The sequence below is a fragment of the Podarcis liolepis genome (genome assembly GCF_965112155.1).
Source record: "Podarcis liolepis genome assembly, chromosome: 13".
Taxonomy (NCBI): Eukaryota; Metazoa; Chordata; class Lepidosauria; order Squamata; family Lacertidae; genus Podarcis; species Podarcis liolepis.
The window spans coordinates 11,217,460-11,240,902 of NC_139573.1; the positions used below are offsets into that span (position 1 = coordinate 11,217,460).

Genomic DNA, 23,443 nt, shown 5'->3' on the forward strand with positions numbered 1-23,443 from the left:
TTGGACGTGCTTTCGAACTGCTAGGTCGGCAGGAGCAGGGACCGAGCAACGGGCGCTCACCCCGTCGCAGGGATTCGAACTGCCAACCTTCTGATCGGCAAGTCCTAGGCTCTGTGGTTTAACCCACAGAGAACCGCACTGCAAAATTCGGAATTAGTGTGAATTCAGGGGGGGGTGGCTTTGTTTCAGTCTATGCACCGTTTCCAAAAGTGTGAATTAGGTAGGTTACATCTTTAAACGCAACCTGAATTGGATTTCTCCCCCTCTTCTATGGGTCAGGGCAGGGTGGGCAAGGTAGAAGGCAGAACGAGCTTAGCAGCGCAACTTTGGGGTTCAAAATGCCTCGGGAAGCACTGCCCTAAGGGAGATCCATGCGTGGGAAGCTGGAAGCGATTCTCGCTTAGGCCATTGCCATGGCATGAAAAGATTCCGCCTGGAGCTGGTTGGGAGAATTATCTGTAGCGGCAGGATAAGTGCTCCCTGGCTGAGTCTGCAGGATGTGCTGAGCAGCACATGCTTCCTTCAAGACGGCCTCCTGCCCTGAGGAGCTGGACCAGCCAGGCGTGTAGGAGGCACCGCAAATCATCATCAGCTTTCTAGTCATCATGAGGTCTGGCTGGCAATTAACTCCAGGAAGATGGCGGAGGGGTGAGCCAAGGGTTGGCTCCCAGGCGAGAAAGGCGAAAATTTGGAACAACTGCACCTGGATGTGCCAGTTGGCTGGTTGTGGGGAGTAAAGGTGGAGGAGAAATTCAATCCAATTCTTATTTAAAAGTCAACCTAAGAGATTTGCACTTCCTGAAACAATATATGAACCAAAACACCACCAGCCTTTGAAATGCGCACTTCTCAAAATGTCTCCAGTCAAGTAATGTGTGACAAAAACTGCATTTTATTATTGCTGTGGCAGCCCAGTCAGATGTGTGGGGTACTACTACTACTACTACTACTACTACTACTACAACGCTTGCCTCTCACCCTGAGGTCCTAGGGCGAGTTACAACAATTAAAACAATGTTAAAGACAAGTTGAAACCATCACAGAAATTAGGCGGGTGCTAAATATATACCTCAAGTGTCAAAAGCCAAAGTAAAGAAATGTGTCTTCAGCATTCAAAGAAAGCTGTATAATGAGGCACCTCTGTGGAAAGGAAGTTCCACAGCTTTTACTAGGATAAAGTCCGCATAAACAAGCATATATTAGTGAGGAGGGCATACAACTGTGCATTGTATTTGGGATAATTGTTTTGCAAGACAGTGTGTAGAAAAATATATTAGGAGAAACGGGCAGCTAAAATGCTGGTGGGTTTTCACGGGAACTTTAAAAACACCACAAACAGATGTGTCAATGTGGAGAAATTGAACTTACCGGTAAGATGTATACTGCCACCCTGAAGAAGAAGAAGAAGAAGAAGAAGAAGAAGAAGAAGAAGAAGAAGAAGAAGAAGAAGAAGAAGTTGTACCCCGCCCATTTGACTGGTTTGCCCCAGCCACTTTGGACGTCTTCCCACATATATAAAAACACAACAGAACATTACAAAAGGCTTCCCTATACAAGGCTGTCTTCAGATGTCTTCTAAAGATGATCTGGTTGGCCACTGTGAGGGAAGGAAGGATGCTTTGGCCTGATCCAGGAGCACTCTTCGTCTGTTCCTATGTACCGTTGACTTCTACATGGCTGAAATTTTGCTTATTGTACGAAAGTAAGATGGGCACTGAAGGGACGTGGGTAGCGCTGTGGGTTAAACCACAGAGCCTAGGACTTGCCGATCATAAGGTCGGCGGTTCGAATCCCCGCAACGGGGTGAGCTCCCGTTGCTCAGTCCCTGCTCCTGCCAACCTAGCAGTTCGAAAGCATACCAAAAAGTGCAAGTAGATAAATAGGTACCGCTCCGGCGGGAAGGTAAATGGCGTTTCCAGGCGCTGCTCTCGTTTCGCCAGAAGCGGCTTAGTCAGGCTGGCCACATGACCCGGAAGCTGTACGCCGGCTCCCTCAGCCAATAAAGCGAGATGAGCACCGCAACCCCAGAGTCGGCCACGACTGGACCTAATGGTCAGGGGTCCCTTTACCTTTACCTTAAGATGGGCACTGGTTGCTCCCTGCATGCCCATGCCCGGCATATCCCACCGCAAAGGTTGCCCCTGAGGGACAGTGGCCCTCATGCTGAAAAAAGCCCCCCCCCACCTAATGGACAAAAACTTTGTGGTTGTTTTTAAAACCGCTGCTCCAGACACCACCTGCACAACCGTCACTGGACTAGAAGAATGTGTTTCTTTCTAACCATCCCCATCCTGAACGGGCCTCTCTCAGGATGGAATGAGATTTATGTCCAAAGCGGGACACTTTGGGCTGCCGTTTTAGCATCCGTTATTGGTGAGAGGGAGAAGCTGCCTAAAAGGTGACCAGGCTAATCATTAGATAGCACATGTCTGCCCGTCTCCTCAGGGCCCAGCATGATGAATCACGGTCCTTTGATGGTGGCTATTTCGGATATGACTCAGACGCTGCATGTCTGGTGAGGTTTACCTGAAACAGTGGCCAGTTCCTATTTCAAGAGCTGCAGTCCTAACTAAGCACACTTGCACTGCATTTTGTGGCTTTATTTTGTGTTTCTATGTTGTGAACAGCCCCGAGATCTTTGGATGAAGGGTGGTATACAAATTTAATAAATAAAAATTAAATTAAATTAAATTAAATTAGGGATGGGCAAATGCCCTAATGCCATCATGAGCACAGATCACCATGAAACCTGGAAAGGTCTTTAGAAAGCAAGGCTGGAGTTGCATTGCCAGAGCACAGAAGGAAGCCATGCCCCCACCCAACAAACTTAGATTTATTTATTTTTGAGATTGGACTCCTCAGATCTGTTCATAAAATGGGGCTGGCATCCATTGTCATCTTCTCCTCTCCAGTCCTAGGAAGTGCTTGAAAATATGGTGGAGTCAGATCATCTGCTTTACAAATAAAGTTAAAAATCTACCCCACCTTAACATTTCTTTTAAATCTTTTGAAAAAATTAAGGCAGCTTACAATCAACACTCAAGTAAAAGCAACAACACAACATTTAGAACAGGCATAGGCAAACTCGGCCCTCCAGATGTTTTGGGACTACAATTCCCATCATCCCTGACCACTGGTCCTGTTAGCTAGGGGTGATGGGATTTGTAGTCCCAAAACATCTGGAGGGCTGAGTTTGCCTATGCCTGATTTAGAAGCTTAATTCAAATATGACCCCCTCCAAAATGAAAAAAAGACACATAAAAACAGCAGTAACACTAATGTTTATGAATAAGAGAGACCTAAAACAGCAGCAGCAACTTTCCGATTTACATTATTTAACAGATTTATTTCTTGGAAACATTTATACAATACAGGGAAATAACATTTCAAAATCCCCAAACAACTTAACAAAAATTAAAACGATGTACAATAAAACACAAATCCATCTTTTCAGTGAACCATTTTCTACATGGCTGGAATTCCTCTGTGTAAGACATGCGCTTCTTAATAGACGTCAATTATTATTTATTATCGCCATCATCCTCAATTACATTTCTTACTCATCTTTCTCCATCAGGTCTCAGGGCAGGTTACAACAACGTAAAACTATTAAAACCCATTAAAAGCAATTTACAATCAGGAGACTAGGGTAGGTCCTAAGATACACATAGTTTTCGGGCATGAAAGATCACAGTGAGAACTGGTATGTCTTCAGCATATAGTGAAATATATATATTAAATCTGCCAGACACACCTTCATAGGGCCAGACACAATTCTAGGGACCCAAAGTGTATTGGGAGGTGAGTTCCTGTAGAAACTATTAGTTCCTGATTCATAAATGTGGCCTGGGGTCATCGTGCGTTAAAGCGCATTTTGTGAAAACAAGGATTCTGACTAGAGAATGCTGGTCTATCTTAAGGGGACAGTGTGGTATGAGATAGCTGAATTGGGGTGGTGAGACAGGGGCACCTGAATTTTCTTACTAGGGCGCTATTCAGATTATAAGTCTAAAGCAGTTATCATGCCACTTTAAAAAGTCATGGCTTCCCCCCAAAGAATTCTGGGAACTGTAGTTTGTTAAGGGTGCGACTGAGACTTGTTAGGAGACTCCCTATCCCCCCCCCCCATAGCTGCAGTTCCCAGAATCCCCTCAGAAGAGGGATTGTTTGCTAAACCACTTTGGGAACTGAGGGCAATAGGAGTCTCCTAACAACTTTCAGCACCTCAAACAAACTACAGTTCCCAGGATTCTTTGGGAGAAGTCGCGAGTGTTTAAAATGGCATCATACTACTTTAAAAAGGTATAGTGCAAGTGCATATCTTCCAACACCGCAAAAGCAAAATCCCGGACACCATCTTCCTGGATGCCATATTCATTTTTTTTTCTCACAAGAGCACGGCGGCCATTTTGGGAGCCATGATCAAACGTGATTTCGCGCTGCAATTTTCCACTGAAAAAAGTGTTTTTCGGGGGGGGGGGCATGTCACTTGAAAATGCATATTATGGGGCACTGCGCGAGAGCTCTTTTTTTTTAGGGGGACAGAGGTACGAAATCACACAAGATCGTGGCTCCTCAAATGGCCGCTGTTCTCTCGCGAAAAACGTGGGGTGTCCCGGCTTTTCTGGGACATTTGTGGGGTATGCAAGTGGGGTCTAAGTCTACTGAAAGGAATGAGGAATAAGAAGCCGGGAAACATTGTGGAAGTTTTTGATGCATGTGGCTTTCAGATTTACAAATCAGCCATCGCCCGGTCTAAGCACATTACGTGCCAAGTGCTTTACGTTAAAAACATTAAAGCAGGAAGTCGCTTGGTGGTAAAGAGCTTTAAAAAGACTTAAAGCATTTTTCAAGAGCAGCTAACTATTCTGTATGCGTTGGCACCCCCAGCCGCAAAAGGGCTTTGTCTCAATTTAAAGCACTTTGCATGACGAGTTCCCGCCCCCCCCAGTGGAAATAATGACACATGACACAATTATTAAGGTTATTAATGGGCTAAATGAGGCTACAACTTTTATTGGTTACAGGTGATGAGCGGTATTGGCTTAGGCATTGATCCTAACTGACTATATCCGACTTCAGTCCGTCCGCTTGAAGGGTTAACCACCAGTAGGGGGAGTCCTGCTGATGCACATCAACTAGGAACTCCCCCGGGGTCACCACTAGGGGGTGTGCCTTAGGCCCTCAACTCCTTAGGCTTCGGACAGGGCCAAGCCCCCCAGAATCCTTTACCAGACTACCCTTCAATATGTGGGGCAGGTGATATTGTAACTTCCCCTCTTCCATCTACAGAGCAATACCAATGCCTAACCACCAATACCAAGAAAGTTGTGCCGATTTGCTACAAGGTAGGCGAAAACCAAGTGGCCGGTGCCGATTTGCCAAGTGGAAAAATTCCTACCACGCCCCTCAACGGCGACCAAACAACGTCCAAAGCAAGGTCAAAGAAGGAAAACCTTATAGGGTGGGAAAAACAGGAACAGCTGGAAAGAGGCAAAGAGGGAGATCCCTGGCCGCGTCCTGCCTTAAATAGGGCAGGCCACACCCTCAGAGTCAGCCGATTGGCTGGCCAGGAGGTGACGCGGCTGGGAATCCCCCGTCGCGCGGGGGCTGGGTTCCAGCCGCAGCGCGTGTGGTGGGGCTGTGAAGACTACAACTCCACCTCCTCCGAAGGGCAGAAGTGGCTTTAACTGAGCCCCATATAGGTCCACCTCTAGCTGTCAACTTACAGATTTGAAAATAAGGGACCAGCAGTCTCAAAAATAAGGAATCAGCAGCCAAAATCAGGGATTTTAGTCAACCAGCAGCCAAACGAAGCCTCAAGTGGTAGTTCCCATAGCGCAGCAACCCAGCAAAGGGGATGCAGCAAGGAAAACCACTGTCACCTCTCCGCTGGGAAGCGCTGAGCAAAGGCGAGTCCCCAGGCAACACCGCCGATTTGATCGGCACAAGGCATGCAAGCTCCACCCCCCAGTCGTTCTTAGACTCCTTATTGGGTGAGCAACGCAGCCAACCAACACAGTTGGAGCCTCCCTCCTCCCTGGCCGGCAGGGAGGGAGGGAGGGAAAGGAGCTACTTCCTTTGAAACCCGGGAAATTTAAGGGACATCATCAATAAGGGACAGCAGCGGGATATGGCACTGGGATAAGGGACTGTCCTGCCAAATAAGGGATGCTTGACAGCTATGCCTCTCGGGCTGGATGGGGTGGATGGACACTGTCTGGCGGGTGAGTTTTGGGGAAGGACTTTGGTGCAGAGACAGAGTATCTGCTTTCATTGCCGAAAGCCCCCGATTCAACAACACCCAGCCAGACCATATAGCCCAATAGTGCATACAATGACTGACAGCGGGAAACCTACCACAGAACCAAGGTCCTTCACCAAAACTCACCCACTAGACAGTGACTGTTATCAAGGTTGGCCCAGCTGTTAGATGGGGTGAGGCTGCTGCCTCAGGTGGCAGAAGCCCCTGTGACAGTATCCCCTGCCACCAGCACCAATTTGGGGTGAGATCTCACCGATTTGGGGCAACCTCACATGGTTTCTTGCCCAGAATCGACAAGCTGTCACCTGAAACCGCATTAACTTGAGGTGATAACCTCAAGTGGCCAAACAGGATGTGCCACCCCAACTATTATTGCTGCTATTATTATTAGGAAGTTAATTTATTAGTTGCCTTCTGAGCTGCTGTCTCAAGGTGAAAATAGTTAAAGACAGTCAAAGAAAAGAAAAAAACCCAGCAACTACATTTAGAACAAGACCAAACAAGCTTATTCGGAAATGATTTAGAATGAGTTAAAAAAATGTTTAAAATAACTTTTGTTAAAAAACCCAAAGCCTTTTTATTAGGAATTATAGGTGCGGAGATAGCAAAGGAGCAAAAAACACTTTTCATGTATGCAGCGATGGCGTAGCCCAGAGATGGAAGGAAGACAAGATTCCTACAAGAGTGGACAATAAAATTGATGGACTATGCTGAGATGGCCAAACTGAATGGAAAAAACAGGAACTAGGGTGAGAAAAACTTCAAAAAGGACTGGGGAAAATTTGTAACTTATTTGAGAGAACACTGTAAGCAGCTTAACACATTGGCAGGAATACAATAACTCTTGCAATGTGAAATGAACTATGGATAGTTTTATGGACAACTAGAGAACGTTCTGATATGCGGCGAAAAAGGATTATCAATGGACTCCACAGAGGGGAGGGAGGATGTCAAATAATTCAGAGAATTCTTAATGTTTTGATTACATTTTATTGTAAAAAACCCCCAAAATAATAATAATAACCAAAACCCTAACCGGCGCACGCTTGTGGCAAAAAGCCATTTATCTAGGTGGGGAAGCCTAAGAGCCACAGCTGCTTATATCCCCAAGAGGAAGGAAGGGAGAGCAGGATCAATGAGATTCGCAGCATGGAGGACTACAAGCTTCAGACAAAAGCTTCGGCTCCTCCTCCTTGGAATCTCTCGGAACTTGTAGAAAAGGCAGCCACATGCAGCATGGAAAGATGGAGAGAGGCAGAGTTCATTCTGGCAGATGCTGGGGCTGGTCCAGGAGCTCTTGGGGGGCAGCCAATAGGAGAGGGCAAATTAGCATCCGAGGTGGGGAAGGGTCCAGCTGGCAACCCTCCTCCTCCAGATGGCAGCTTTGCAGAGCATCCCATCCCCTTCTGCGACTCGCCAATTTAATTAAGGCAGGAGGCGTAATGATGGTCATTTAGCATCGCCCCAGAATGGGATGCTGGCGCACATTCTACAGGCAAGGGGGGGGGGAAATGCCCAATGCTGACCCCTGGCGGAGATAAGCAGGAGACCTTGGCTTGGAGCTTCTTCACACATCGCATTCTTATTTTTTAAAAAACAGGCACAGTGCATTGAGAGATGCGTGCTGAAAAAGGGGCAAATTGATTCTTTATTTTAAGGTTTAGATTAGAACGACCAAGCAGCGATATGGAACAGGAGCATTTTACTGTTCTTAAACTGTTAATAATTAGTTTTTAAAAGTCAAATTAAATAAGAACGACAGCATGTTTTCCTTAGAGGGTACCCCAAATCGTAGGCAAGTAAGCCCACAAAATTTACAAGCGTGCGATTTTATAGATTTTAAATTTTATATATGAATATATACATATATATCTCCACTTTCCTGCTGGGGGCTGGCAAATGACGGACAGAGTGTTGCATTTATTTATATGCTGGGTTCCCTTCGCTTGCAGCCCACTTAAGTTTCTACATCAGTGCTTGGAACAGGGATGAGTATCCCTTAGGATCAACCTAGCATACAAGTGATTCATAAGGAGTTGGTGGTCTTACCAACTGGCATGGAAATTGCTCCAATGTGGAAGCTGGCAGCCAATCTTTCCCTTGCAGGGATGGCTGGACAGGGTGTTGGAAACGGCCGCGTCTGAAAAAATTAATGCACCACTGCGGAGTTGTTTGTGGGCTGTCTTGGAAAGATAAAATCCGGCTGCATTCAGTTTCCAATTCTCACATATGTTAACAGAACAATGCTGGTTCTTTCTCCTCCAATTACCTAGTTATCCTGATGGAGAGCTTTGATAAGTCACGGTGGGTAAATTAGGCTTCTTTCGTTTTTTAATTCATCTATTACATTGCGGCTGACTTGGCAACTACTTTAATATGTCAGGTTTCCCGTCTGAATTATACTCAACACGCTTGTTCTTTGGTTCTTGATGTTTACTTTCTTATATGCATTACTTAAAACTAATTTTGCTATATTTTATTAGCGAAAGGTAATAAAAATATTAGTAAAAACTATATAAAAAATACATTTATATACTGCCCTTCATCTGAAGATCACAGGGTGGTTTACAAATTTACAAGGTGTGACTGGAAAGTTTGGTGAACGGTCACAGAAATCAGACAGCGAGAAATATTCAAACATACAATCAGCATTGGAAATGCACAAAACGCTCACAATTGTGTATGGAGATGAAGCTGTAACTCGAAAGACGGTGTGTGAGTGGTTTAAGTGTTTCTGTGAAGGGCAGCAAACCATCAAAGGTGACCCTCAGTCTGTCAGACCGTCAACGAGCAGAACGGCGGCAAATGTTGACAAGAGTTTGTGGGATCGCCGTTTGTCTGTCCGAATGATGGCAGAAGAATTGTATATTCCCTGTGAAATCGTTACTGAGGTCCTGAGTTGTCCTGCCCTCCATATTCTCCCCATCTGGCCCCATCGGATTTCTTTCTTTTTCCAAAACTGAAATCTGCACTGAAAGGGCACGGATTTTTCAACATTTCACATGTCCAAGTTGCAGTGATGAGGGAACTGAAAGCAATATGAAAAGAGGACTTCTCCAGAAGTTTCCAACACTTCTACGGACATTGTCAACAGTGCATTGTATCAGAGGGGGCCTACTTTGAAGGCCTGTAAGACAGGTACAGTACGTTCCAACATTTCTCGCTGTCTGATTTCTGTGACCATTCACCAAAATTTCCAGTTACACCTTGTATATTTAGAAGGCCAAATGCAACAGTCTTAAGTTTATCAATTTGGTCTTCGAGACTCTCTCCACAATGGGAGCATAGAACACTGCTGTGATGGGATGATGAGCTGCTTCTGCGTAAAATCCAAGTCCCTCAGAGTTTGTCTAAGTCTGCAAACCTCTGTCTGTAACGGAGCCCCTTAAACATGGCTCCGTCAGTCGCTGGCAGATTCCGACAGTGGTTGCTTTCGGAATCTCTTCCAACATAAAAGCTCCTTAATGGAAACGCGCCTTCTGGACTCTCGGCGTGACAGTTTCCGGCGAGGAGTGGGTGTCCCTACAGGAGGTCCTGAAACCTCCCCACTGTTTTCGCTGGAAGTGTCTCTGAGCCATCCCTCCTGCTCACTTTCCCTCGGAGCCCCTCCTCTCCCCCTGCTGGTTCCCTCTTCAGCTGCTGAGTCTCTCCCAACCTCTGTGAGCCCTTCCACCTCCTGTCCTTCCAATGGCAGTTCCCTGACAACTGCCTTATACGGAGTCAGAATATTGAGCAAAGTGTTCTCTACACAGGCTAAACAAAATATTTAAAAAATTCCTTCCAGTAGCACCTTAGAGACCAACTAAGTTTGTTACTGGTATGAGTTTTCGTGTGCATGCAGACTTCTTCAGATACACATGTGCATGCACACGAAAGCTCACACCAATAACAAACTTAGTTGGTCTCTAAGGTGCTAATGGAAGGAATTTTTGTTTGTTTGTTTCGACTACGGCAGACCAACACGGCTACCTACCTGTATCTACACAGGCTGGCAGTGATGCCACAGGGTTTCAGAGAGGAGTCACAGCGCAACCTGGAGATGTCATCGGGGATCGAACCTGAGATCCCCTGTCCACAAGGCAGATGCTCTACCACTGAGCTACAGTCCTTTCCCCAAGGAGACTGTGGCCACCAAAAGGCCATGGTGAAGGGAGGGAAATGGCTGCTTTTCAGGCTGGAGGTGTACTGAGAGATGCCAAACTGGGAACAGTGCCAGGGAGCTCCTCCAGCTGGCACCCAAGCTTGGGAACAGCACCAAGCAGTTCAGTGTGGGAGCTGGGCCAGTTGGAGATGAGCAGGGCTTGTGGAAGAGATGATCTAAGGGAGAAATAGCCAACTGGTGGCGGGGGGGGGGGGGAGAGAGAGAATTTAATAGTCCAGGCAGGTAAAGGGGTCTTACAGGAGCAGGGAGCCTAAATGCTGTTTATTCTCAAGTATGGAAGGATGATGTCGTAGTTGGTTACTCATTCCTTATCTGCATGAAAACTGGAAACACAACTCAGTAAGAAAACTTTAAAAATTATTATGTCCCACAACGCCAAAATAAGCATCAGTCTATATATTTTATCATCATGCACACTGCGTGTAAACATGCCAGTTTTCATCCTATGCATGTTTACTCAGAAGTAAGCCCCAGTGTTAAAAAGGGGTAGACTCTTGCTTATTTGGGATTAAGCCCCTTTAGACTCAACGATACTTACCCCTGAGGTACAGAGGGCTGTTATGTCAATTAGTTAATCAATTAAATTTGCAAATGGGTAGAAACAATGGGTGGTATTCAATGAAGTTTTAGGCCCACTGAAATGAATGGGCCTCAGACTCCTGTCCATTCATTTCAGAGGGTCCACCCAATGCAAGAAGCACCCTTTGCTTTCATAGGATGCCCATGTTTCGCAGAAGGGAAGTAGGAGCTGCAACCAAATGTTGCAGTGTGGAGTCTGCCAGTCCTGCCCCCCTCCAACACACTCCATTTCCCCTCCCACCAGGTTTGCTGTATTCTGCCACCACCACCCAGCAGCCAGCCAGCATTCTGTGGCCACTGAGCATGCTCAGATCTCATTGGGTATGATGTGTGCCCACCCCCACATTAATGTTGCTAATATATATATTGGAGGATGGATGGCGGCTAACAGATTGAGGCTGAATCCTGACAAGACAGAAGTACTGTTCTTGGGGGACAGGAGGCGGGCAGGTGTGGAGGATTCCCTGGTCCTGAATGGGGTAACTGTGCCCCTGAAGAACCAGGTGCGCAGCCTGGGAGTCATTTTGGACTCACAGCTGTCCATGGAGGCGCAGGTTAAATCTGTGTCCAGGGCAGCTGTGTACCAGCTCCATCTGGTACGCAGGCTGAGACCCTATCTGCCTGCGGACTGTCTCGCCAGAGTGGTGCATGCTCTGGTTATCTCCCGCTTGGACTACTGCAATGCGCTCTACGTGGGGCTACCTTTGAAGGTGACCCGGAAACTACAACTAATCCAGAACGCGGCAGCTAGACTGGTGACTGGGAGCGGCCGCCAAGACCATATAACACCGGTACGTTTCCGAACACAATTCAAAGTGTTGGTGCTGACCTTTAAAGCCCTAAACAGCCTCGGTCCAGTATATCTGAAGGAGCGTCTCCACCCCCATCGTTCTACCTGGGCACAGGTTCAGCACCGAGGGCCTTCCCTCACTGCGAGAAGCCAAGTTACAGGGAACCAGGCAGAGGGCCTTCTCGGTAGTGGCGCCCTCCCTGTGGAACGCCCTCCCACCAGATGTCAAAGAGAACAACAACGACCAGACTTTTAGAAGACATCTGAAGGTAGCCCTGTTTAGGGAAGCTTTTAATGTTTGATGTATTACAGTATTTTAATATTTTTTGGGAAGCTGCCCAGAGTGGCTGGGGAGGCCCAGCCATATGGGCGGGGTATAAATAAATAATAATAATAATAATAATAATAATTATATACTTGTGCAAATTGGGAGCTCCCTGAGCCTGCTGATACCCCCCCCCCCCGGTGCATGGGTGCTGCTGTATTTGGCTGCATTAGCAAAGACACCCCTCTCTTGGACATAATAAATAGAAGTAATTGGTCTAACAAAATCTTATTAGTCCCCATCTGCACTATCCAATTAAAGCAGTATCACACCACTTTAAACCATCATGGTTTCTCCCAAATAATTCTGGGAAGTGTAGTTTGTTAAGAGTGATGAGTTTGTTTTCCCCCCCGCCTGCAGTTTTTGTAAAGGCTTGTATTAAGAATAACAGATCATTATTTTTAAAAAACGCAAACTGCTGCCCAGTTCATCCAGGAGGAACTTTCTTTTATTGTCAATTAATAGACTTATTAAGCACTGCAGCCCTATTTTGGGCACTGTATGAAGCTTACTGTCCTATGCACATTTACCTAGGAGTAAATGCCATTGATCAAAGTGGAGTAAACTTATTGTGGGGTTGGATTTGTTATATCATTTTAAAGGAGGGACTCCCTAAACATTTACAGGCATTGAAAAATAAAACCCTTTTTTGCCACACTGCTAGGAGCAGACACACTTTGGCTCTCTTTTAATAAGGTCAGAAATGAGTAACTGTCTTGGGCTTCAACCCTTAAACACAGTTACTAGATCAGGGTTTCCCTTGGGGTCAGTGGAACTGTGCAGGGGTGAATAAAGACCTAGGAAGTGGGAAAGGGCCTAGGGCGGAAAAGAAGAGCACGGCGCGTTTTTAAGAATGATGGTCAGAGTTGGATTCAGCCATGTTGCCGATCTTCTGTACAAACAAACAGGCGGAAGCGAACATTCTTAAAACGCGGTGACTCAAAACTCGAACTCACAACCCTAAGGCCCAACAGTCACATGCTTGTTAAAGCTTTATTAGCCCAGTCCATCTCAGAGAGGAGATTAAAAAGCAGGGCGACCTCATTATTTTCACTAGTTTTACTTTTCTTTTTTACTTTATGATTCCTGGCAATGGTGGTTGATGATTAATGAACGCTGATTGCGTACGGATCTTTCTTGACCTCCATTTACATTCCTAATTGGGCTGGGGGCGCAGACAACTTGATAAGCTCACCCGGAGAGAAAGAGAGTGCGTTGCAACGACTGCAGCGCCATCCTTCGCATAAGGAATTCATAATAATGTTTGCAGGGAAGCGAGACCCACCGTGCCCAAGGGGCAGTGGCGGTACCTGAAAGTGGAGACCTGTACTTCGGGGGGTTGGACTAGATGACCCTGGGGGGTGCCCTTCCAACTCGACAGTTAACTATGACTTCTCCCTTAATCCACCCACCCCAGCGTGGCTTACCCCTTAGCAAACATGTTAACGGCAGGGGGCCCGGATTGCGCGTTACGCGCGACCCGGAGCGCCCCGGGGTGGGGCTGGAAGCGCCGGGCGGGGGCGCCGTCTCGGTGGATCGTCTCCCTCGCCCTCTTCGCCGGCTCCTCCTCCTCCTCCTCCTCTGGTCCGGGTCCCAGGCGAGGGCGGGGGCGCACATGGAGGCGGGTCCCTGAGCCAACTGCGCCCTGGAGGCGGCGGAGGCGGAGGCGGCAGCAGGCGAGCGCGGCAGCCGGCTGGCGGCATGCGGCGGGCGGGACAAAGGAGGACGGCCGAGCCCAGTTCCTGCGGGAGATCGGAGACCCGGAGCGACCGAGGAGGCATCGCCAGCCTCGCCTCTGCTCGCCGAGGCGCAGATCTGCGATCCGGTTTGGCCGAGCGTCCCTCTCCTCGATCGCTCTCGCCGGATCGTGCCCGGCTCCTGAGCTGCTCAAGGTGAGAAGGTGAGGGAGAGGCTCTGGGTTAAACCTCTGGTATCTGACGGCTGGATCTCCCTGATCCGGCGGCTGGGTGGGTGATCTTGTAGAAACGCGCGCGCGCACCTTTCCCTCTGCGCCCCTGAACCTTTTTTTACCCCTTCCCAAGGGCCGGGCTCCACTCTACAACGCGTGAAGAATATATATGTATATATGGAGAGCGCGCGCGTGCAAGTGTGTGAGAGTGTCAGTGAACATATGCAGAGTGCCTTTTGCAACCCCGGTGAGAATCGGCGACTCCTTATGGGGTTTTTAAGGGGGCGGCTCCCAGCAGGGCCCCCAACACCTTTCATGTGGAAGAGCTGGACTTATGAGGGCATTCAAGTTTCTTACGTTGAGTCGGATTGTGGGTCCACTGTTGCCTTCTCTGTCTGGCTGTGACTCTCCAAGGCATGGAGCGGTGGGCGTCTTTTTGCCACCCTCGCTGCCAGAGATGTTAAAACGGGAGACTGCCGGAGATTTGAGCCTGACGCCACATATAAATCATGTGCGCCACCTCCGAGGTATGTACATGTATTTAGGAGGCGAAAGGCTACACGAATTCCTGTGCATGTTTACAGGCGGCTGAACTCCGTGGCATTTATTTTTGAACAAGCGTTCTCCGGATTGTGCAAAGCGGGACTAATTGTGCATGGCAGCGCATTGTTAGAACGGTGCCCCACAAACAGTTTGTACCCTCTGGTTTTATTTGGATCTTCTTAATGCCCGCGCATCTCTAGGTACAGAGGTTAGAAAAACCTGCAGCTGGAGCTCCGACTATTACCTGGTTTTGGATAACCAGAATGCAGCTCAGGGACATGGAGAGTCACTGTTACCAGGAAGTAAGCCCCCATTGGACTCTGTGGAATTTTCTTTTGAGTACATGTGCATAGAATTCTACTGTCAACGAATTAAAGGCCATATAAATAGTCAGGTAGCAATTTATTTAACTGTTTGCTGTTCCTAACATGTGTGGAACCAGCAATAGAATGTGGCTGTGTATGCCGTATTTTTCGCTCTATAAGACGCACCAGACCACAAGACGCACCTAGTTTTTGGAGGAGGAAAACAAGAAAAAAAATATTCTGAATCTCAGAAGCCAGAACAGCAAGAGGGATCGCTGTGCTGTGAAAGCAGCGATCCCTCTTGCTGTTCTGGCTTCTGGGATAGCTGTGCAGCCTGCATTCGCTCCATAAGACACACACACACATTTCCCCTTACTTTTTAGGAGGGAAAAAGTGAGTCTTATAGAGCAAAAAATACGGTACCCACATTTCAGCAAGGTTTCGGTTCAGGGTTCCAGCCTGCTTGCCCTCCTCCAGGACACTCCATTCCACCTACACCCGGTTTTCCTTTTCCAACTTGGCATTCTCTACCAACTGAGCAAGCTTGGTCCTCATTGATGTTCAAGTCCTCAGGATGTTCCCCTGAACATGCTCGTACTTCCTTTGTGTTCCTCGGCGGCCCTGTTTTGGTACAGTCCTGTCGGCACGCACCACCTGGGCTTCTTATTGGAGGGAGTGATTTACTGCTGCCATTCCAGAAACACCTTCTTGCCCATTTCCTGCGGTTACAGAGAGTGGCCACCAAGAACACCTCACTTGATCACCTTGCGGTTCAGGTTTGCTACCTGCAGAATACCCTTCCAAAGACATTGTCCATCGGGCGACCTCTTGACCAAAGTCCAGCGTGATCCTCCTCTCGCACATCCACAGCCGGATGTTGCAAATGACAGTGCTCAGTTGACCTGACTGCGATCTGTGCTCAGGCTATTGCAACCTCCATTTTACGCACAATCTTAGTGCCTTGGGGTGAGTTTCCATTGTGACTTCACTGTAGGGCCCCAGATGGAGCGACTGATTCCAGGTTTGGGGGTGGGGAGTAGACGAGGGTGAGGCTTCTACGGCTTGGGGCTGAGAGATCAGCCTGGCTTCTAATCTGATGAAGGTGCAGGAAACCCTGGAGCAAAAGGAGTGAGTCAGTTTCTCCAGTCACAGGCAAAGGGAAAAGCCCCCAGCTCTGCGGGGTTCCGGGTGACGCCTGATTCCTGAGCAGAGGGCAAAATCAGGAGGCTTTCTGGACAAAGGGCACTTCCACACACTCCACCTGGCTGTTGAACAGTTATCTTGATTTGTTCGCAGGGTGGTTAGACGATGTGTCAAACAAGTGTTATTTCACACGTTTGCATTTTGCTTTCCTTGTTGCAAAAGGTCCGATATTTTCAGCAAGCGGGTTTGTCGTTCAAGGCACACCCACCCAGTTCAACTCTGATTGCGCAATCCCGAATTTGCTAGTACAGTGGTACCTCGGGTTACATACGCTGCAGTTTACATACGCTTCAGGTTACAGACTACCCAGGCTAACCCAGAAATAGTACCTCGGGTTAAGAACTTTGCTTCAGGATCAGAACAGAAATTGGGCTCTGGTGGCACGGCAGCATCAGGAGGCCCCATTAGCTAAAGTGGTGCTTCAGGTTAAGAACAGTTTCAGGTTAAGAACGGACCTCCGGAACGAATTAAGAACTTAACCCAAGGTACCACTGTATGGGATTGAAAATTGTGACAATCCAGAAGGGCTCGCAGAGAACCGGGGGGGGGGGGGGGGACAGCGACGACAACTGCCTTACGCCGAGTCACACCATTGGTCCATTTACCTCAGTAATGGCTGCACTGATTGGCAGCAGCTCTGCAGAGAGTCTTTCCCCAGTCCTACCTGGGAGGTTCTATTGAGCCTTCTGGGGCCTTCTGAAGTAAAGCAGATGTTCTACCACCAGTGGCGTAGCGTGGGGGGTGCAGGGGGGGCCGGCCGCACCGGGCGCAACATCTGGGGGTTAGGGTTAGGGGGCGCAAATCCACGGGTTAGGGGGCGCAAATTACTTGCCTTGCCCCGGGTGGTGACAACCCACGCTACGCCACTGTCTACCACTCAACTATAGACCTTCTCCTTGTCACCCACAAGGTTTGCTGGGTTAGAAATGGGAAAAGTGTGCCCTGTGTACGAGACAAGGAAGCTTTATACTGTACTGGTGAGATGAAATATGGAGGATCTGTCAGCAATTGCCTTTCCATACAGAGACAGCTGGGAGAGGAAAGCCTTGACACATGTGTGCCTGTGTGTGTACAAGACAGGTGGCTTTGTTGCCAGGTGCCTTCGCACTCATGCACTTAGCGGGCAAATGATGGGGAACTTCCAGCTCCCTGAGCCTCATGTTTCAAAGGGAACCCACTGGGGGACAAGCTTCATCCGCACCCTGGCAAGTTCATGGAATTTGGGGTCCTGCTCTTGGAGGAAGTCACGCCTAGTGGTTAGAGCAGTGTTGTGCCAAATCTCCGGTGCCTAAGGGACCCTTTGTTTTCATCCGAAGCAGAATGGGAAGTGTGTTCTGGGTGAGCGGATTTAAATTGCTGCGGGGACAAAAAAGGCCATTTTAAATAGATGCCTTGTGAAGGAACTGGCAAAGGTATGGCAGTAGCAGGTGTAGCTTCAAACAGGTGGCTTTAAAAGGGGATCAGACATTCATGAAGAAGGAGGGGGGGGTTTACCAACTATTTTTTAGCTGTGGAGACTGTAGAGAATCTCCAGGTGCTGGAGGACTGAATGCGGCCCTCCAGGGCTTTTTATCTGGCCCTTGGAATGCTCTGCAGGCCCCGCCTTTCACCTTCTCTCCCACCTGAGTTGTTTTCCCCTGGCTAGATTGTATCCCTGAACTCTGATAATGCTTGTCTGGATGGGGGAACCAAGAGGGGGGTTTGTGCTGCAGAGAAACTAGCCTGTTGTTCAAAGTAGCCTGATGCTCCGCCCACTTGCCTCTGGCCCCACCCACCATGGACATGTGATCCTTGCCAGGTTGCCCCAAAGAGAATGCATCCCTTGGGTTGAATGCCACTTACTGGAGAGTAGCAACCAAAGAGGACTGCTGTGCTGATGTCCTGCATGTTCACCTTTCAGAGCCCATCTGGTTGGCCACTGTGTGAAGCCAGATACTGGGCTAGATCGATGTTTGGGGTTCTCCTTAATGGGATGATTTAAATCCCTTCCCCCCTTTCTCTTTTTAAATGCACATACTCTCCTGAACATGCGTGCATCCAAGCTGGTGGTTTATATAACCACAGAATTATTTCAGCTTGCAGCCAAGCAGAGCATTTATAGAGCCTAGGACCATAGTCCAAAAACCTTTGGTCATGCACGACCCCTGCGGCGGTGAATTATATCTGCGTAGAGATAATGCGCAGGTTTCTGATAAGCTTTTGCTGCGCAGCTGCAAAGATGTGCAGAGTGAGATAAACACGCTGCTTGGAAGCCGAGGGTGCAATCCTGGAGTTGCATCATGGAGAAGAAGGAAGTCTGGTTGGACTCAGTGAGGTGACTCTGATGGGCAGGAGGCCCTGCTTCTCTCAGAGACCGATAGCTAGCTTGTGTCCTCCAGAGGTTGTTGGACTATAAGTCCCATCATCGCGGCTGTTGGCCACGCTGGCTAGGGATGATGGGGGTTGGAGCCCAATAACATCTTGAGAGCTGCAGGTTTGGAGGTCCACAGGTCCACAGCTCAGTGGTAGAGCATTTTCCTTGCGTGCAGAAGGTCCCAGATTCAATTCCTGGCATCTCTAGGTAAGGACTCTGGGAGGAGCACCTGCTGAAACCCTGGAGAGCCTCTGCCAATCCATGTAGACAATACTGAGCTGGGTGGGCCAATGGCCTGATTCGGTATGAGGCAGTTTCTAATGCACCTTATATCTCATATTTTTAAGTAAAGGGCCACTCTGTTCTGGTTGGCAGTCTAAATCGGGGTGGGGACTTATCTGAATCAGATAAATGCTGGAGATGCAATGAGGTAGAGCAGGCATGTCCAAAGTCCGTTTCGGGGGCCTAATCCGGCTCCTGTGGCACTTTATCCCCTGGGGTAAAACCCTAAAAAAACTTCAGTCTTAAAAAAGAAGCTCAACAACTTCAATCCTAAAAGAACAACTTTGGTCGGCATGTTCACTTCATCAAATCTTTGAAAGAAGTTTGGGCACCCCTGAGGTAGAGGGTACGTTCTTTCACACATGGTGGACCTATAAAAGGGGAAAAGAGTATTGGGAAATAATTTATAGTGAATTGAAAAAAATGTTTAAAAGTACTTTTCCAAAAAAACACACCCAGAGGCCTTTTTGTTGGGGATAATTCAGATGGAAATTCCCAGGTGTCAAAAAAGGTTATCTATGTATGCCACTACTGCGGCCTGTGTTTTGCTAGTCCCAAAATGGAAAATGAGCGAGGTCCCAACTAAAGAAGAATGGCAACTTAAGTTGATGGAATATGCGCAGCTTGTGGACCTAACATACAGAATAAGAAAACAAGAAGAACATACGTTTCAAAAAGATTGGAAAATGTTTATTGAATATATGGGGAGGGGGGAATTGTGTACACTTGAAACGTGGGCAGCATTAAATTCGACAGTGTAAATAAGTTTTGATGGATGTAATAATGGAATACTAAATGGTTTAGTTTATACAAAATATGCAGGGATTTATGTTATGCAAAATGAACCATGGAAAGAGAACCAAGGGATGTTTTTGAAATTTTGTTGTTGTTGTTGTCGTTTAGTCGTGTCCGACTCTTCGTGACCCCATGGACCAGAGCACGCCAGGCACTTCTCTCTTCCACTTTGATATTTTAAGGTTATTTAAATATGCGTCAAGTGCAGACCTTCATCCCTTTTCTGTCTGGCCCCTGGGACTCTTCCCAAGCCATGCCCTTCGCTGCCTGTGTGCCATGCCCTCCTGCAACGCTGCTGCCCGACTGGATGGATGATGGTGATCTGAGTGTCTTTGTAAACCAAAGATTTATATGTGGCTTGGGTGTAGCCCACTGTACAAAGGCCAGAGTCGTATTTGTGGCTTTTACTATTGTTCCCTCTGGCCCCTGAAGGGCTGCCTACAAGGACATGGGTCCCTGGACCTGAAAATAGTTGCCTGCTGCTGGTCTAAATGCTTTATAAGCAGGTGGGGGCATAGCTGTCAACTTTTCCCTTTTCTTGCGAGGAATCCTATTTGGAATAAGGGAATTTCCCTTAAAAAAAGGAAAACATTGACAGCTATGGGGGGGGGGGACCTTTGGCCCTCCAGCTGCTGCTGAACTGTGACTCCCATCAGCCACAGCAAGCATGACCAACTGTCAGGGATGATGGGAGTTGTAGTTCCGCAACGTCTGGAGGACCAAAGGTGGAGTCTCCTACTTTGGAGGTCTTTAAGCAGAGGCTTGACAACCATATGTCAGGAGTGCTCTGATGGTGTTTCCTGCTTGGCAGGGGGTTGGACTCGATGGCCCTTGTGGTCTCTTCCAACTCTATGATTCTATGATTCCCTACACTGGGTTTATAGTTTGCCTGACAATTCTAACAAGCTGGGATGGTTCCGTCGGTACAGCATGAAGCTCTTGATCTCAGGATTGTGGGTTCAAGCCCCACATTGTGCAAAAAGACTTCTGCCTCAGGGGGTTGGACTGGATGACCCTCAAGGTCCCTTCCCGTTGTGCAAATCTGCGGAATCTATGTTTCTAACCTGTTGCAACATACGCAGTGCTTGATCTCAAAAGGGCTTTGTTTTGGCACTATACCATCAGTCAGATCTTTGGCTGCGGTTCTGTAGTTAATTGCCTTTTATTGATATGTTTACCCAGGAGCAGGTCCCATTGAAACATTACTGCCGTGTAGACGTGTAGAGAATTAGACTGTTGCCTTTGGGGCACTTTTTGTTTCATTCCAATGTCGTTAGTTGCCTCAAAGAACTCTTGCGAAAATGGATATTGAAATGTTACAATAAATATATATCCTTACAGCAGGTATGTAAAAAATTGTAAAACATCACACTTTGAAAATATATACAGTACATCTGTCTCTCTCTATCTGCATTTAAAACAGCTGCATATAAACATCTGAATATATTTTATTCAGGTTTATGTGCAGCCACAGCAGGTACTGTTAACACTCCAATGGTTTGACTTCGCCCCCAAGATGTATTCCTCCATTGTCTCTCAAGAGTCAGACAGATGCCAATGGGGGTCTGCATCCCCACAGGGATCTAAACCACAGAGCCTCTTGGGCTTGCTGATCAGAAGGTCGGTGGTTTGAATCCCCATGATGGAATGAGCTCCCGTTGCTCGGTCCCTGCTCCTGCCAACCTAGCAGTTCGAAAGCACGCCAGGGCAAGTAGATAAATAGGTACCGCTGTAGCGGGAAGGTAAATGGTGTTTCTGTGCGCTCTGGTTTCCGTCACGGTATCCCATTGCACCAGAAGCAGTTTAGTCTTACTGCCCACATGACCCGGAAAGCTGTCTGTGTACAGACACTAGCCTGAAAGCCAGATGAGCGCCGCAACCCCATAGTTGCCTTTGACTCAACTTCACCGCCCAGAGGTCCTTTACATTTACCTTTACGTCCCCACATATACGTGAACAATCTCCCTTTAAAACAGAAACACTCCATCATCTTTGTCTTTAAAAAGAAGTTGTTGGCTCCCCCACCCCAAAAAGCCTTATTTTCATTGTGAAGGTTGCTGTTCTCCAACTATAATGGGAGACTCCCATGTGAAATGAAACATAGCGAAGACGGGGCTGATTCAATATGGCAATGAGTAGCGGCGGCCGCTGTGCTTGTTTAGCATCCCTTTCCGCTTTAATTGAAGCATCAGATGATAGTAATTGTGTTACCTGCTCCCTGGACCCCTGTTGTTTACATCCCAACCTGCTCAGCGCACACTTGGGCATGTGGACGTGTATTTGCCAACTCATCTGACGGACTGGGCTCCAGTCCATGTGGATTTACGCCACAGTAAATCTTCTAGCCTTTTGGTGTCTCAAATCCCTTTATATGCTTGCCAAGTCAGGGCCGCGCTTCGCGGAGTGGCCCATGGAAAGCCTTGCCACATTTTGTTCTTGCTGCAACAGACCGAACGGGCTCACCCTTTTGGGGAAACTGCCCAAATTTTATATAGCTTGTTGGCCAGATGAAGTGGCATGGATGGATGGAGAGAGGAGGATTTAGAGAGAGAGGATGCTATAGAAATCCTGCAAACTCTTTTACCATGGGTCAATCGTCCTGGGTACAAAAAAGGGTTCACTATGCGATATGATACGATATGATACATCTTTATTGCCATTGAAAAAATCTACACCAGACATTCAAAAACAAATAAGCCTGCTATCCCAGCCTGGCTAACCCACTAAAAAGTCTGATACCCCATAATTAAATACAATATACTCCCACAGAGACTACCTTACGCTGCGTTTAAAACCAAAATCGCATTTGGGTAAAAAACTGTTTCTCAGGCGGCTAGTCCTAGTCTTTATAACCCTGTACCTTCTTCCAGAAGGCAGAAGCTGAACAAGATCATTTCCGGGGTGCGTATTATCCATGCAGTGTTGGAAATTCTCCAGGTGCCAGCCATGTTTTGGGACTGGCACAGGTCCAATTGTGATTTCTGGGTGCCAGCTTCACGACTGACATCTGACTGGCCCTTACTGCTTTCTTAAGCAGGTAAGCAGAAGAGCTCATTTATTGCATTTACAGTGGTACCTCGGGTTACATACGCTTCAGGTTGCATACGCTTCAGGTTACAGACTCCGCTAACCCAGAAATAGTTAAGAACTTTGCTTCAGGATGAGAACAGAAATCATGCTGCGGCGGCAGCAGGAGGCCCCATTAGCTAAAGTGGTGCTTCAGGTTAAGAACAGTTTCAGGTTAAGAACAGACCTCCGGAACGAATTAAGTACTTAACCCGAGGTACCACTGTACCACCCTTTATCAAAAGATCCTGGGGGGTTTACAACATTGGAAACACATTACAGAACATCAGTGATAAAAACTTTAATGAAAAGATGATGAAAAACACACTGCCAGCCTAAGAATAAAATAGCCATCATAATATCAGTCCTCTCCCCCACACTTTGACAAATGTTCCTCAACTACAACTCCCAACTTCCCTGACCACTGGCCCTGCTGGTCAGCGGTTGATGGGAGTCCAGCAACATCGAACGTCCAGCTACCAACCCCCCCCCCATCCCAGACGCATGTCACAATAAAATGTTTTAGTTGTTCAGGTGCTTCAAGACTGTTGATGTTGTAGCAGCAGACTCACATAGTTCCCCTGCTGGAAATCGAGTGTCATCGTGGGGGTACGCTCCATTTCATCCCCAACACATAATTAAGGGAACTCTGAATGCCAGGCCCCTTCTGCACTATACATTTAAAGCAGTATTTTACTACTTGAGGCACTCACAGCTTCCTCCCAAGAATACTGGGAACCGCCATTTGATAATGGCACTATTGTGAGTTGTCAGCAGACCCCAATTCCCCTCACAGAGCTACAGTTCCCAGCGTTCCCTGAAAAGGTGAATTAATGGTTAAGCCATTCTGGGAATTGTAGCTGGGG

The 23,443-nt window shown here is 47.6% G+C and overlaps 1 protein-coding gene and 1 long non-coding RNA gene across 4 annotated transcripts in view; both read left to right on the top strand.

Annotated features, from left to right (window-relative positions):
• Positions 1–3,324: 3,324 nt before the first annotated feature.
• Positions 3,325–8,803, top strand: LOC310691527. Of its 2 annotated transcripts, none has more exons than XR_014518531.1 (3): positions 3,325–4,302; positions 5,293–5,440; positions 6,850–8,803. It is a non-coding gene; the product is annotated as an uncharacterized lncRNA (long non-coding RNA). The 2 variants fall into 2 exon arrangements; XR_014518532.1 differs by having other exon boundaries at positions 6,859–8,803.
• Positions 8,804–13,714: 4,911 nt separating this feature from the next.
• ARHGEF15 (Rho guanine nucleotide exchange factor 15) overlaps positions 13,715–23,443 on the top strand; it is a 60,931-nt gene continuing 51,202 nt past the window's right edge. The window contains exon 1 of one of the 2 annotated variants that reach the window (XM_083471119.1): positions 13,715–14,013. The gene's annotated coding sequence lies outside the window, so the exon portion shown is untranslated. Of the gene's footprint in view, positions 14,022–23,443 lie in introns of both variants that reach the window. The other variant, XM_083471121.1, reaches the window with a different exon arrangement.